Source organism: Schistocerca serialis, chromosome 4 (assembly GCF_023864345.2).
Source record: "Schistocerca serialis cubense isolate TAMUIC-IGC-003099 chromosome 4, iqSchSeri2.2, whole genome shotgun sequence".
Taxonomy (NCBI): Eukaryota; Metazoa; Arthropoda; class Insecta; order Orthoptera; family Acrididae; genus Schistocerca; species Schistocerca serialis.
In genome coordinates, this window is record NC_064641.1 from 365,889,861 (window position 1) to 365,902,664 (window position 12,804).

The 12,804-nt window shown below is 42.0% G+C and overlaps 7 non-coding genes across 7 annotated transcripts; all 7 read left to right on the forward strand.

Moving 5' to 3' along the window:
- Positions 1-585: 585 nt before the first annotated feature.
- LOC126476682 (U5 spliceosomal RNA) lies at positions 586-704 on the forward strand. The gene has a single exon (XR_007587159.1). It is a non-coding gene; the product is annotated as a U5 spliceosomal RNA (small nuclear RNA).
- Positions 705-3,110: 2,406 nt separating this feature from the next.
- Positions 3,111-3,317, forward strand: LOC126476595 (small nucleolar RNA U3). Its single transcript, XR_007587087.1, has one exon. It is a non-coding gene; the product is annotated as a small nucleolar RNA U3 (small nucleolar RNA).
- Positions 3,318-4,270: 953 nt separating this feature from the next.
- On the forward strand, positions 4,271-4,389 carry LOC126476683 (U5 spliceosomal RNA). Its single transcript, XR_007587160.1, has one exon. It is a non-coding gene; the product is annotated as a U5 spliceosomal RNA (small nuclear RNA).
- A 2,406-nt stretch (positions 4,390-6,795) lies between these two features.
- On the forward strand, positions 6,796-7,002 carry LOC126476596 (small nucleolar RNA U3). The gene has a single exon (XR_007587088.1). It is a non-coding gene; the product is annotated as a small nucleolar RNA U3 (small nucleolar RNA).
- Positions 7,003-7,955: 953 nt separating this feature from the next.
- Positions 7,956-8,074, forward strand: LOC126476684 (U5 spliceosomal RNA). Its single transcript, XR_007587161.1, has one exon. It is a non-coding gene; the product is annotated as a U5 spliceosomal RNA (small nuclear RNA).
- Positions 8,075-10,482: 2,408 nt separating this feature from the next.
- Positions 10,483-10,689, forward strand: LOC126476597 (small nucleolar RNA U3). The gene has a single exon (XR_007587089.1). It is a non-coding gene; the product is annotated as a small nucleolar RNA U3 (small nucleolar RNA).
- Positions 10,690-11,642: 953 nt separating this feature from the next.
- Positions 11,643-11,761, forward strand: LOC126476685 (U5 spliceosomal RNA). The gene has a single exon (XR_007587162.1). It is a non-coding gene; the product is annotated as a U5 spliceosomal RNA (small nuclear RNA).
- The last annotated feature ends 1,043 nt before the right edge of the window (positions 11,762-12,804 follow it).

Sequence of the window (12,804 nt, forward strand, 5' to 3'; positions counted from 1 at the left end):
TGTTATCTGCAAGAAGGAATGCATGAAATTGGCAAATGAATAAGACTGGTTCAAATACTATCGACAGAAATTTTATTTCTGTTGTCAACTAGTATTAATTAGATGTGTGGGAGTAGGGGGATATTTCCCTTGCACCATACATCTACATACACGTATCGTCTGATGTGGCCTAGTTTTGCGTACAAAGAACTGTCTAGTTGTCAGTTTTTTCAGTGAACGAATGTGGTAGGGAGGAGAGAGATTAGTGTTAGATGCAGAGCAGTGCGGGCAGTTGTGTGTCGGACGTTGTATGTCGGACGGTGAGTCGCCGACAGGAATTAGGCGTGCTGCCATCTGTCGGCAGGTGAGGTAATGAAGCAGCTTGAATGGTGACAGAAATGATGAAAATAGTTAACTAAAGAGTAATAGCGACGACATTTGGCCGACACGTGTTTCAGCGTTGACAGTTAGTTTGGGGTGTGTGCTTGCATGACACTGGAAGTCTGTTGACGGTAGAGAAGTAGACAAGACGGAAAGAATTTTCCGCGTTCTCGCGGAGAAGTAATAGAGAAGCAGCCATAAGTATTGAAGTGAGGGCGTTGATCGGCACTCTGGTTTCCCTTCAAAACGAATAAATCTTTCGCCTTTTACTAAAGATTTCCGTGGAGGGGAACATTAAATGAGTCTATAAGGTATTTTTCGTAGTGCTCGGCTATTGCTGAGCCATAATCACAAGTGAAAACGTAATGTAAGTAGCAAGAGGTAGATTGTGTTGTGTGAATGAAGGGCGCGGAGTAGCGGATGACGTTGGATCAGGCAGATATTTGTTTTTTTAAAATTTGAAATTGTAATAGGCCGTGTCGTAGTATAATGAAACAAGTACATTTGCCCTGAAATGGCGTACAGTGTGTTAGACGATTGTGTAAAGACAGAGAGGGAGCTACAGGACTACCTGGAAACACTTGGTGAACCCTTTCCGTACCTCAGTTCTAGATGATTTGAGAGTGTTTACTTGCACTGCGGTTGCACAACAGCATATAAACTGATATTTTCAAGTGAATGATGAATGATAGGCTTTGTAAGAAATACTGGTATGTGATTAGTAGATTATGTTTTGAAACCCAAAATTATTTTTACCACAGAAGTTTGTGATTTGTAGGTATGATGTGAGTGAGCTTTGGGCCGAAGATGGTGGTTAGTTGGGCAGGATGAGTATTTAAATGGTTTTCAATAGAGTGGATATTAGTGACACTGGCTTGTTGCCATAATGTGTTTGTTCATAACAGTGTACTCAGTTGTGTAGAAGATTTAGGTGAGAAAGAGACAGTTGTTGAATATGACATAAATAGCTAGAAATGAAGTAAGTAGTAATTTCCTGCTAGGTGTAGTTTGGGTATGGTGTGTCTCAGTGAGAGATAAATCTTGAAATTGAAGGGTTGTTCCTAGCTACAGTCTTGGAAACTATGTATCTGCTGTTGACTCCAATGTTTTCAAGATTACTTGTGTACAAAATTGGGCAGACTTTGCAGTTTCTTCTTCAGTAAATCAGTGGAAGGTGGTGCAGATAATGGTAAAAATGTTCAGTGCCTCCTGTGAGTTGTTGATGCTGCTTGTCTTTTAAGTAAAATTGATAGGGGCTCTTGATTGACCCAGCCATACACAGAGCTGGTGCATACTTGGCTTGAGAAGACTTTGGTCAGTAAATGATGAAATACCAACACAGTGCTCACAACAAAGCTCCTTTCCCTGCATTCTAGTTTCCCTCGGGTATAGAGTGACATGATATTGGCAGAGGATGTGCAGATAATCACTTTGATCAGGCTGTTTGTTTTTTTAATGCTCTTTTACCAGAATCCATGCATAGTGATAACTGTGTTCTCTGGTGGAACACGATGAGAACATTGTGTGAAGTGCACAGAAGTAGCTATTTGAGTATGTATGAAAATGTGAGGTAACCACTGTTACTCCTAAATTTCTGTGGAATTAAGTTTTCTGTATGTGTGTGTGTGTGAGGTTCAAGTTGGTAGTTTATATGTTGCAAGCGAAAAAAGCTTTTTAGTAAACTGAGGCACTAGCATTAGTTTCCTGTTCACTGTGACAAGGAAGCTAGTATAAAAAGCAGTTTGTGGTTTTGCTTGCAAAGAAGTGCTCATGGGATGAAAGCACTGCTTGGGATTATTCTGAGATGATGGGGGGATTGCTAAACATGTAGCATTTTAGTAAGGAGCTTGTCGGAGTAGTTGTATAGTTGTAAAATTATTTGTTATTTTATGAGAAATTTCTGTATTCATAGCACATGGGCCATCATAGTTGAAGCATACAGATTGGCATGGTATGCGTAGGTCTGTAAAATGTCCTGACAGTGATGTTGATAGAGACTTGTTGTATACTTTGATTCTTCATCTGTTTAACAGTAGACATAAGAAATGTATTAGTGGAGCAAGTAGCTGTGAAATTACTGGTGTATGATTGATAGTATGGACGTGGCGCTGAATGGAAGTGTTTGTTCAGCTGTGGGTGTTTTCATAATTGCCATGTGAGGAAAAGCAATACTCGTGATAGGCGAAAAGAGATACAGAGAGAAACACATTTGTTGCGAGTATTGTATATCAGCAGCTCCAAGGGCGGGTATCAAGTAAGACGCAAAGTGAAACGAAAGAGGAAGTATGCATGAAAGAGGCCAAATATCGACTAGAGTTCGCACTGTTAGAGTGAGGTGAATGAGCTAGTGCTGTGCGAAAAATTTCGAAGAGAGAGGCGGTTTTAAAGAAAGCACAAGAGTCCTATGAATGCCCTCTTGTGTGTTTCTCTTTCAGTGGCTATTTGGCATGTCTGCTTGCGCCGTAGAATGCTACTGTATGTGCCCCAGGCCGCCATCTAGCGGCCGGAGGTGCAAGCGGTGTTTACATACAGTCTCGCCTGAGGCAATGGTCTCTCATTTCGGAACGCAAGAAGCACTGGTAGCGCACAAAATAGCTGAGCGAGATCATGGCGGCCAAGTAAGAGTAGAAGTAGGTTCTTTGCAGAATGTCCGAGCTTGTAAATCGCGAAATGTGAAGAGTGTGTCGTATTCTCGTAGGGCGTGTTGACGGTCTCGTGGCATAAGTAGCGAGCGGTGATAGCTTGCAAGCAAGATCATACTTCACAGGATCATTTCTGTAGTATGTCTTCAACTCTCTCTAGTTCAAAGCTGGAGTAGACGTAACCACGATGATGAGTGGTAGCACTCTCCCTGAGCGTGAGGCTTGCGATCGAGATTCATCGCATCTTGGTTGTAATCGATGATCGTTCACCACATTCTGAGGGATGTGGGAAGGGAATAGCGCTTTCCGAGTGGTGGTTTTATTTTATAGATCAGAAGCGTAAGTCATACCTTTGGTATCGGGACCCGCGTCGTTGCAGAAATGTCGCTGCAGGTTGTGGAAGGACTTTGATTGCGACATGTCATGAAAGCCTTGTGGAAGTTTCTCGAGTGTCACGGGGACGAGCCATTTGATTTGGCCTGCTCCAAGTGCTAGGCTTGGATGACAACGACGTACTTTTGAGTTACAAGACTGAGTGAGCAACACAAGAAGAGTGCAATTGATGACCATAAAAAGCTGACACACAACACAGTGTTGATAATCACCACTAATGCATGATGTACGAAACATTTAGGAGGAGCACGTTTGGCTAGCAAACATGAATTGAGCGATTTGCAAGGCACTGTTATCTGCAAGAAGGAATGCATGAAATTGGCAAATGAATAAGACTGGTTCAAATACTATCGACAGAAATTTTATTTCTGTTGTCAACTAGTATTAATTAGATGTGTGGGAGTAGGGGGATATTTCCCTTGCACCATACATCTACATACACGTTGCGTCTGATGTGGCCTAGTTTTGCGTACAAAGAACTGTCTAGTTGTCAGTTTTTTCAGTGAACGAATGTGGTAGGGAGGAGAGAGATTAGTGTTAGATGCAGAGCAGTGCGGGCAGTTGTGTGTCGGACGTTGTATGTCGGACGGTGAGTCGCCGACAGGAATTAGGCGTGCTGCCATCTGTCGGCAGGTGAGGTAATGAAGCAGCTTGAATGGTGACAGAAATGATGAAAATAGTTAACTAAAGAGTAATAGCGACGACATTTGGCCGACACGTGTTTCAGCGTTGACAGTTAGTTTGGGGTGTGTGCTTGCATGACACTGGAAGTCTGTTGACGGTAGAGAAGTAGACAAGACGGAAAGAATTCTCCGCGTTCTCGCGGAGAAGTAATAGAGAAGCAGCCATAAGTATTGAAGTGAGGGCGTTGATCGGCACTCTGGTTTCCCTTCAAAACGAATAAATCTTTCGCCTTTTACTAAAGATTTCCGTGGAGGGGAACATTAAATGAGTCTATAAGGTATTTTTCGTAGTGCTCGGCTATTGCTGAGCCATAATCACAAGTGAAAACGTAATGTAAGTAGCAAGAGGTAGATTGTGTTGTGTGAATGAAGGGCGCGGAGTAGCGGATGACGTTGGATCAGGCAGATATTTGTTTTTTTAAAATTTGAAATTGTAATAGGCCGTGTCGTAGTATAATGAAACAAGTACATTTGCCCTGAAATGGCGTACAGTGTGTTAGACGATTGTGTAAAGACAGAGAGGGAGCTACAGGACTACCTGGAAACACTTGGTGAACCCTTTCCGTACCTCAGTTCTAGATGATTTGAGAGTGTTTACTTGCACTGCAGTTGCACAACAGCATATAAACTGATATTTTCAAGTGAATGATGAATGATAGGCTTTGTAAGAAATACTGGTATGTGATTAGTAGATTATGTTTTGAAACCCAAAATTATTTTTACCACAGAAGTTTGTGATTTGTAGGTATGATGTGAGTGAGCTTTGGGCCGAAGATGGTGGTTAGTTGGGCAGGATGAGTATTTAAATGGTTTTCAATAGAGTGGATATTAGTGACACTGGCTTGTTGCCATAATGTGTTTGTTCATAACAGTGTACTCAGTTGTGTAGAAGATTTAGGTGAGAAAGAGACAGTTGTTGAATATGACATAAATAGCTAGAAATGAAGTAAGTAGTAATTTCCTGCTAGGTGTAGTTTGGGTATGGTGTGTCTCAGTGAGAGATAAATCTTGAAATTGAAGGGTTGTTCCTAGCTACAGTCTTGGAAACTATGTATCTGCTGTTGACTCCAATGTTTTCAAGATTACTTGTGTACAAAATTGGGCAGACTTTGCAGTTTCTTCTTCAGTAAATCAGTGGAAGGTGGTGCAGATAATGGTAAAAATGTTCAGTGCCTCCTGTGAGTTGTTGATGCTGCTTGTCTTTTAAGTAAAATTGATAGGGGCTCTTGATTGACCCAGCCATACACAGAGCTGGTGCATACTTGGCTTGAGAAGACTTTGGTCAGTAAATGATGAAATACCAACACAGTGCTCACAACAAAGCTCCTTTCCCTGCATTCTAGTTTCCCTCGGGTATAGAGTGACATGATATTGGCAGAGGATGTGCAGATAATCACTTTGATCAGGCTGTTTGTTTTTTTAATGCTCTTTTACCAGAATCCATGCATAGTGATAACTGTGTTCTCTGGTGGAACACGATGAGAACATTGTGTGAAGTGCACAGAAGTAGCTATTTGAGTATGTATGAAAATGTGAGGTAACCACTGTTACTCCTAAATTTCTGTGGAATTAAGTTTTCTGTATGTGTGTGTGTGTGAGGTTCAAGTTGGTAGTTTATATGTTGCAAGCGAAAAAAGCTTTTTAGTAAACTGAGGCACTAGCATTAGTTTCCTGTTCACTGTGACAAGGAAGCTAGTATAAAAAGCAGTTTGTGGTTTTGCTTGCAAAGAAGTGCTCATGGGATGAAAGCACTGCTTGGGATTATTCTGAGATGATGGGGGGATTGCTAAACATGTAGCATTTTAGTAAGGAGCTTGTCGGAGTAGTTGTATAGTTGTAAAATTATTTGTTATTTTATGAGAAATTTCTGTATTCATAGCACATGGGCCATCATAGTTGAAGCATACAGATTGGCATGGTATGCGTAGGTCTGTAAAATGTCCTGACAGTGATGTTGATAGAGACTTGTTGTATACTTTGATTCTTCATCTGTTTAACAGTAGACATAAGAAATGTATTAGTGGAGCAAGTAGCTGTGAAATTACTGGTGTATGATTGATAGTATGGACGTGGCGCTGAATGGAAGTGTTTGTTCAGCTGTGGGTGTTTTCATAATTGCCATGTGAGGAAAAGCAATACTCGTGATAGGCGAAAAGAGATACAGAGAGAAACACATTTGTTGCGAGTATTGTATATCAGCAGCTCCAAGGGCGGGTATCAAGTAAGACGCAAAGTGAAACGAAAGAGGAAGTATGCATGAAAGAGGCCAAATATCGACAAGAGTTCGCACTGTTAGAGTGAGGTGAATGAGCTAGTGCTGTGCGAAAAATTTCGAAGAGAGAGGCGGTTTTAAAGAAAGCACAAGAGTCCTATGAATGCCCTCTTGTGTGTTTCTCTTTCAGTGGCTATTTGGCATCTCTGCTTGCGCCGTAGAATGCTACTGTATGTGCCCCAGGCCGCCATCTAGCGGCCGGAGGTGCAAGCGGTGTTTACATACAGTCTCGCCTGAGGCAATGGTCTCTCATTTCGGAACGCAAGAAGCACTGGTAGCGCACAAAATAGCTGAGCGAGATCATGGCGGCCAAGTAAGAGTAGAAGTAGGTTCTTTGCAGAATGTCCGAGCTTGTAAATCGCGAAATGTGAAGAGTGTGTCGTATTCTCGTAGGGCGTGTTGACGGTCTCGTGGCATAAGTAGCGAGCGGTGATAGCTTGCAAGCAAGATCATACTTCACAGGATCATTTCTGTAGTATGTCTTCAACTCTCTCTAGTTCAAAGCTGGAGTAGACGTAACCACGATGATGAGTGGTAGCACTCTCCCTGAGCGTGAGGCTTGCGATCGAGATTCATCGCATCTTGGTTGTAATCGATGATCGTTCACCACATTCTGAGGGATGTGGGAAGGGAATAGCGCTTTCCGAGTGGTGGTTTTATTTTATAGATCAGAAGCGTAAGTCATACCTTTGGTATCGGGACCCGCGTCGTTGCAGAAATGTCGCTGCAGGTTGTGGAAGGACTTTGATTGCGACATGTCATGAAAGCCCTGTGGAAGTTTCTCGAGTGTCACGGGGACGAGCCATTTGATTTGGCCTGCTCCAAGTGCTAGGCTTGGATGACAACGACGTACTTTTGAGTTACAAGACTGAGTGAGCAACACAAGAAGAGTGCAATTGATGACCATAAAAAGCTGACACACAACACAGTGTTGATAATCACCACTAATGCATGATGTACGAAACATTTAGGAGGAGCACGTTTGGCTAGCAAACATGAATTGAGCGATTTGCAAGGCACTGTTATCTGCAAGAAGGAATGCATGAAATTGGCAAATGAATAAGACTGGTTCAAATACTATCGACAGAAATTTTATTTCTGTTGTCAACTAGTATTAATTAGATGTGTGGGAGTAGGGGGATATTTCCCTTGCACCATACATCTACATACACGTTGCGTCTGATGTGGCCTAGTTTTGCGTACAAAGAACTGTCTAGTTGTCAGTTTTTTCAGTGAACGAATGTGGTAGGGAGGAGAGAGATTAGTGTTAGATGCAGAGCAGTGCGGGCAGTTGTGTGTCGGACGTTGTATGTCGGACGGTGAGTCGCCGACAGGAATTAGGCGTGCTGCCATCTGTCGGCAGGTGAGGTAATGAAGCAGCTTGAATGGTGACAGAAATGATGAAAATAGTTAACTAAAGAGTAATAGCGACGACATTTGGCCGACACGTGTTTCAGCGTTGACAGTTAGTTTGGGGTGTGTGCTTGCATGACACTGGAAGTCTGTTGACGGTAGAGAAGTAGACAAGACGGAAAGAATTTTCCGCGTTCTCGCGGAGAAGTAATAGAGAAGCAGCCATAAGTATTGAAGTGAGGGCGTTGATCGGCACTCTGGTTTCCCTTCAAAACGAATAAATCTTTCGCCTTTTACTAAAGATTTCCGTGGAGGGGAACATTAAATGAGTCTATAAGGTATTTTTCGTAGTGCTCGGCTATTGCTGAGCCATAATCACAAGTGAAAACGTAATGTAAGTAGCAAGAGGTAGATTGTGTTGTGTGAATGAAGGGCGCGGAGTAGCGGATGACGTTGGATCAGGCAGATATTTGTTTTTTTAAAATTTGAAATTGTAATAGGCCGTGTCGTAGTATAATGAAACAAGTACATTTGCCCTGAAATGGCGTACAGTGTGTTAGACGATTGTGTAAAGACAGAGAGGGAGCTACAGGACTACCTGGAAACACTTGGTGAACCCTTTCCGTACCTCAGTTCTAGATGATTTGAGAGTGTTTACTTGCACTGCAGTTGCACAACAGCATATAAACTGATATTTTCAAGTGAATGATGAATGATAGGCTTTGTAAGAAATACTGGTATGTGATTAGTAGATTATGTTTTGAAACCCAAAATTATTTTTACCACAGAAGTTTGTGATTTGTAGGTATGATGTGAGTGAGCTTTGGGCCGAAGATGGTGGTTAGTTGGGCAGGATGAGTATTTAAATGGTTTTCAATAGAGTGGATATTAGTGACACTGGCTTGTTGCCATAATGTGTTTGTTCATAACAGTGTACTCAGTTGTGTAGAAGATTTAGGTGAGAAAGAGACAGTTGTTGAATATGACATAAATAGCTAGAAATGAAGTAAGTAGTAATTTCCTGCTAGGTGTAGTTTGGGTATGGTGTGTCTCAGTGAGAGATAAATCTTGAAATTGAAGGGTTGTTCCTAGCTACAGTCTTGGAAACTATGTATCTGCTGTTGACTCCAATGTTTTCAAGATTACTTGTGTACAAAATTGGGCAGACTTTGCAGTTTCTTCTTCAGTAAATCAGTGGAAGGTGGTGCAGATAATGGTAAAAATGTTCAGTGCCTCCTGTGAGTTGTTGATGCTGCTTGTCTTTTAAGTAAAATTGATAGGGGCTCTTGATTGACCCAGCCATACACAGAGCTGGTGCATACTTGGCTTGAGAAGACTTTGGTCAGTAAATGATGAAATACCAACACAGTGCTCACAACAAAGCTCCTTTCCCTGCATTCTAGTTTCCCTCGGGTATAGAGTGACATGATATTGGCAGAGGATGTGCAGATAATCACTTTGATCAGGCTGTTTGTTTTTTTTTAATGCTCTTTTACCAGAATCCATGCATAGTGATAACTGTGTTCTCTGGTGGAACACGATGAGAACATTGTGTGAAGTGCACAGAAGTAGCTATTTGAGTATGTATGAAAATGTGAGGTAACCACTGTTACTCCTAAATTTCTGTGGAATTAAGTTTTCTGTATGTGTGTGTGTGTGAGGTTCAAGTTGGTAGTTTATATGTTGCAAGCGAAAAAAGCTTTTTAGTAAACTGAGGCACTAGCATTAGTTTCCTGTTCACTGTGACAAGGAAGCTAGTATAAAAAGCAGTTTGTGGTTTTGCTTGCAAAGAAGTGCTCATGGGATGAAAGCACTGCTTGGGATTATTCTGAGATGATGGGGGGATTGCTAAACATGTAGCATTTTAGTAAGGAGCTTGTCGGAGTAGTTGTATAGTTGTAAAATTATTTGTTATTTTATGAGAAATTTCTGTATTCATAGCACATGGGCCATCATAGTTGAAGCATACAGATTGGCATGGTATGCGTAGGTCTGTAAAATGTCCTGACAGTGATGTTGATAGAGACTTGTTGTATACTTTGATTCTTCATCTGTTTAACAGTAGACATAAGAAATGTATTAGTGGAGCAAGTAGCTGTGAAATTACTGGTGTATGATTGATAGTATGGACGTGGCGCTGAATGGAAGTGTTTGTTCAGCTGTGGGTGTTTTCATAATTGCCATGTGAGGAAAAGCAATACTCGTGATAGGCGAAAAGAGATACAGAGAGAAACACATTTGTTGCGAGTATTGTATATCAGCAGCTCCAAGGGCGGGTATCAAGTAAGACGCAAAGTGAAACGAAAGAGGAAGTATGCATGAAAGAGGCCAAATATCGACAAGAGTTCGCACTGTTAGAGTGAGGTGAATGAGCTAGTGCTGTGCGAAAAATTTCGAAGAGAGAGGCGGTTTTAAAGAAAGCACAAGAGTCCTATGAATGCCCTCTTGTGTGTTTCTCTTTCAGTGGCTATTTGGCATGTCTGCTTGCGCCGTAGAATGCTACTGTATGTGCCCCAGGCCGCCATCTAGCGGCCGGAGGTGCAAGCGGTGTTTACATACAGTCTCGCCTGAGGCAATGGTCTCTCATTTCGGAACGCAAGAAGCACTGGTAGCGCACAAAATAGCTAAGCGAGATCATGGCGGCCAAGTAAGAGTAGAAGTAGGTTCTTTGCAGAATGTCCGAGCTTGTAAATCGCGAAATGTGAAGAGTGTGTCGTATTCTCGTAGGGCGTGTTGACGGTCTCGTGGCATAAGTAGCGAGCGGTGATAGCTTGCAAGCAAGATCATACTTCACAGGATCATTTCTGTAGTATGTCTTCAACTCTCTCTAGTTCAAAGCTGGAGTAGACGTAACCACGATGATGAGTGGTAGCACTCTCCCTGAGCGTGAGGCTTGCGATCGAGATTCATCGCATCTTGGTTGTAATCGATGATCGTTCACCACATTCTGAGGGATGTGGGAAGGGAATAGCGCTTTCCGAGTGGTGGTTTTATTTTATAGATCAGAAGCGTAAGTCATACCTTTGGTATCGGGACCCGCGTCGTTGCAGAAATGTCGCTGCAGGTTGTGGAAGGACTTTGATTGCGACATGTCATGAAAGCCCTGTGGAAGTTTCTCGAGTGTCACGGGGACGAGCCATTTGATTTGGCCTGCTCCAAGTGCTAGGCTTGGATGACAACGACGTACTTTTGAGTTACAAGACTGAGTGAGCAACACAAGAAGAGTGCAATTGATGACCATAAAAAGCTGACACACAACACAGTGTTGATAATCACCACTAATGCATGATGTACGAAACATTTAGGAGGAGCACGTTTGGCTAGCAAACATGAATTGAGCGATTTGCAAGGCACTGTTATCTGCAAGAAGGAATGCATGAAATTGGCAAATGAATAAGACTGGTTCAAATACTATCGACAGAAATTTTATTTCTGTTGTCAACTAGTATTAATTAGATGTGTGGGAGTAGGGGGATATTTCCCTTGCACCATACATCTACATACACGTATCGTCTGATGTGGCCTAGTTTTGCGTACAAAGAACTGTCTAGTTGTCAGTTTTTTCAGTGAACGAATGTGGTAGGGAGGAGAGAGATTAGTGTTAGATGCAGAGCAGTGCGGGCAGTTGTGTGTCGGACGTTGTATGTCGGACGGTGAGTCGCCGACAGGAATTAGGCGTGCTGCCATCTGTCGGCAGGTGAGGTAATGAAGCAGCTTGAATGGTGACAGAAATGATGAAAATAGTTAACTAAAGAGTAATAGCGACGACATTTGGCCGACACGTGTTTCAGCGTTGACAGTTAGTTTGGGGTGTGTGCTTGCATGACACTGGAAGTCTGTTGACGGTAGAGAAGTAGACAAGACGGAAAGAATTTTCCGCGTTCTCGCGGAGAAGTAATAGAGAAGCAGCCATAAGTATTGAAGTGAGGGCGTTGATCGGCACTCTGGTTTCCCTTCAAAACGAATAAATCTTTCGCCTTTTACTAAAGATTTCCGTGGAGGGGAACATTAAATGAGTCTATAAGGTATTTTTCGTAGTGCTCGGCTATTGCTGAGCCATAATCACAAGTGAAAACGTAATGTAAGTAGCAAGAGGTAGATTGTGTTGTGTGAATGAAGGGCGCGGAGTAGCGGATGACGTTGGATCAGGCAGATATTTGTTTTTTTAAAATTTGAAATTGTAATAGGCCGTGTCGTAGTATAATGAAACAAGTACATTTGCCCTGAAATGGCGTACAGTGTGTTAGACGATTGTGTAAAGACAGAGAGGGAGCTACAGGACTACCTGGAAACACTTGGTGAACCCTTTCCGTACCTCAGTTCTAGATGATTTGAGAGTGTTTACTTGCACTGCAGTTGCACAACAGCATATAAACTGATATTTTCAAGTGAATGATGAATGATAGGCTTTGTAAGAAATACTGGTATGTGATTAGTAGATTATGTTTTGAAACCCAAAATTATTTTTACCACAGAAGTTTGTGATTTGTAGGTATGATGTGAGTGAGCTTTGGGCCGAAGATGGTGGTTAGTTGGGCAGGATGAGTATTTAAATGGTTTTCAATAGAGTGGATATTAGTGACACTGGCTTGTTGCCATAATGTGTTTGTTCATAACAGTGTACTCAGTTGTGTAGAAGATTTAGGTGAGAAAGAGACAGTTGTTGAATATGACATAAATAGCTAGAAATGAAGTAAGTAGTAATTTCCTGCTAGGTGTAGTTTGGGTATGGTGTGTCTCAGTGAGAGATAAATCTTGAAATTGAAGGGTTGTTCCTAGCTACAGTCTTGGAAACTATGTATCTGCTGTTGACTCCAATGTTTTCAAGATTACTTGTGTACAAAATTGGGCAGACTTTGCAGTTTCTTCTTCAGTAAATCAGTGGAAGGTGGTGCAGATAATGGTAAAAATGTTCAGTGCCTCCTGTGAGTTGTTGATGCTGCTTGTCTTTTAAGTAAAATTGATAGGGGCTCTTGATTGACCCAGCCATACACAGAGCTGGTGCATACTTGGCTTGAGAAGACTTTGGTCAGTAAATGATGAAATACCAACACAGTGCTCACAACAAAGCTCCTTTCCCTGCATTCTAGTTTCCCTCGGG